General features: G+C 44.0%; 1 protein-coding gene across 3 annotated transcripts in view; it reads left to right on the forward strand.

The window, feature by feature from the left end:
- Positions 1-2,500, forward strand: part of LOC138000789 (tolloid-like protein 1) — a 48,644-nt gene that overhangs the window by 296 nt on the left and 45,848 nt on the right. The gene's annotated exons all lie outside the window — the stretch shown is intronic.

Here is a 2,500-nt window from a genome sequence, read left to right on the forward strand (position 1 = left end):
GTTCTTAATGTCAATAATATTTAATTTGTCACTGATCTTTCCTATTGGTAATCATGTGTTTTTTTCGAGGGATCGAGTTCCTTCAATGGCCTAATCATTATTCAGCTTAGAAATTAACTGCGAAGTCAAACGATGCTTTAGAGGCGATCGACGACTTCATAGTTGCTATGTTGTTCTTTTTTAGTCGTTTCTTTCCGTAGCGCTTGAAAAATGTTTCCTAACGTGCACTAATTTTGTCAATTGAGAGCAAAATTTCTACAGCGTGACTGAAGATGAAATTGACAACTACAAACAAATTTCGTCTGGCCTTCGATAGAAAGCGAATTGCAAGTTTGCCTTCGGGTCCAAAAAACGTGCTATAATGTTGAAAATTCACCAAAAAAACTGAGCGGTTTTTCTCTTTTCGTCGATTGGATTTTATTGTATGAACATGCAACGATTGTTCAAAGATTAGGTGTGTTCTAGATTCATTAGCGTTTTACAGTAATTGACAGCTTGTGCTTGCGTGACTGAATTTCGAGCAACTGCATTTGTCGCAGCCATTAAAGCAACAAGACGCTTCTTTGAGCGTTTTCTCGGAATATCCATGGCACAGAAGTAGGGCGATACATTTTGGAAGAGGTAGTTTTAATTTGAGTGATATTTTAATTTGCCAAGTACGGAACAAAACAAGTAAATGTTTCTGCGGCCAGTTGAAGTCTGAATGGTTCATTCGTAACGGATAATGCACCGGTGAACATCTCTTGGTGTTTACAAATAAATTCAACGGATGACCTGTAGCTATAGGGATAGTCTGTTTTGGAACAGGTTTCTGGATTGGAAATAACGTGGATCTACCGGATGCCGCGGTTTGTCTATTTATTTTGCGGGATCTCGTATGTAGCGTGACATAAGGTAAACTGGTTTCAAGTGAAAGCAGTGAGGCTAGGGCTGGTGAAACACGAGTGTAGCGACACAGAAAACTTGTGAAAAACCATTCTTGAAATTTATGTGGTTAAGTGAAAACCGGTATTATGAATGATGCAGCTGCAAAGGTTAGAAATTATTAAAAAGCTCTTGGGAGCTAACATGAAGATCGTGAAACTATCAATTAATAAGAGAATAAAAATTACATCGGCGGATCATGCTCCAACAAAGAACTAAGAAATTTCGGCCATTTCCAACATACCGCTGCTGGAAGTTCTGTACTGGCGATTTAATCATGTTGTCAACAGGAAAGCTCAGAGGGATCATGCGTATTTTGTTCACCCCTCGACCGACATATCGACCGATACTCGACCGACATGTCGGTCGACATATCGACCGATATTCGACCGATATGTCGGCCGACGTATCGACCGACACTCGGCCGATATGTCGACAGAGATGTGTCGGTCGACGTATCGACCGACATATCGGTAGCCTATCGGTCGATATGTTGACCGATATGTCGGTCGAGGGGTGAACAAAATACACATGATCCCTCTGAGCTTTCCTGTTGACAACATGATGAAATCGCCAGTACAGAACTTCCAGCAGCGGTATGTTACTGGAGGTTACTGCAAAGAGCTAAGAAATTTCGGCCATTTCCAACATACCGCTGCTGGAAGTTCTGTACTGGCGATTTCACCATGTTGTCAACAGGAAAGCTCAGAGGGATCATGTGTATTTTGTTCACTCCTCGACCGACATATCGGTCGACATATCGACCGATACTCGACCGACATGTCGGTCGACATATCGACCGATATGTCGGCCGACGTATAGACCGACACTCGGCCGATATGTCGACCGAGATGTGTCGGTCGACGTATCGACCGACATATCGGTAGCCTATCGGTCGCTATGCTGACCGATCCATCGGTCGAGTATCAGTCGATATGTCGACCGATAGCCTACCGACGTTCCGCCGATACTTCACTGCTGCTTGCGTTTTGGTGACTGTAGCTTGCGTCGCAGACGTAATTTAACCAAGGTTAGAAACTTCTGCCGAGCAGAACAACGACTGAATTTGCGGCACCTGATCCGAACTTAAAGCCTTCAGAAATTTTTGAGGATGAAATGCTTATAGCCTATATATCTTACACTGACAGTCTAAGCTTTCGACTTATATTAGAAGACAGTCGACCGATTAACCACCGACAGTCGACCGATATTCCGCCGACAATAAATGGTCAACTCATCGGCCGAGTGTCGGTCGACATATCGACCGATACTCGACCGACATGTCCGTCGACATATCGACCAATACTCGACCGATATGTCGGTCGACATATCGACCGATACGTCGACCGACACATCTCGATCGACATATCGGCCGAGTGTCGGTCGATATGTCGACCGACATATCGGTCGAGTATCGGTCGATATGTCGGTTAATTGGAGCGAAAGGTTTCCAAATATGGCACTTAGCACTGAATATTCGGAATCTGTGAACGCGCGTTACACGTTTCAACCCTTATGGGTTTCTGATTTGCGTCAAATGCCATCACGTAGAGCATGGGCTTTGAGTTTCTGAATC

Source organism: Montipora foliosa, chromosome 4 (assembly GCF_036669935.1).
Source record: "Montipora foliosa isolate CH-2021 chromosome 4, ASM3666993v2, whole genome shotgun sequence".
NCBI classification, from domain to species: Eukaryota; Metazoa; Cnidaria; class Anthozoa; order Scleractinia; family Acroporidae; genus Montipora; species Montipora foliosa.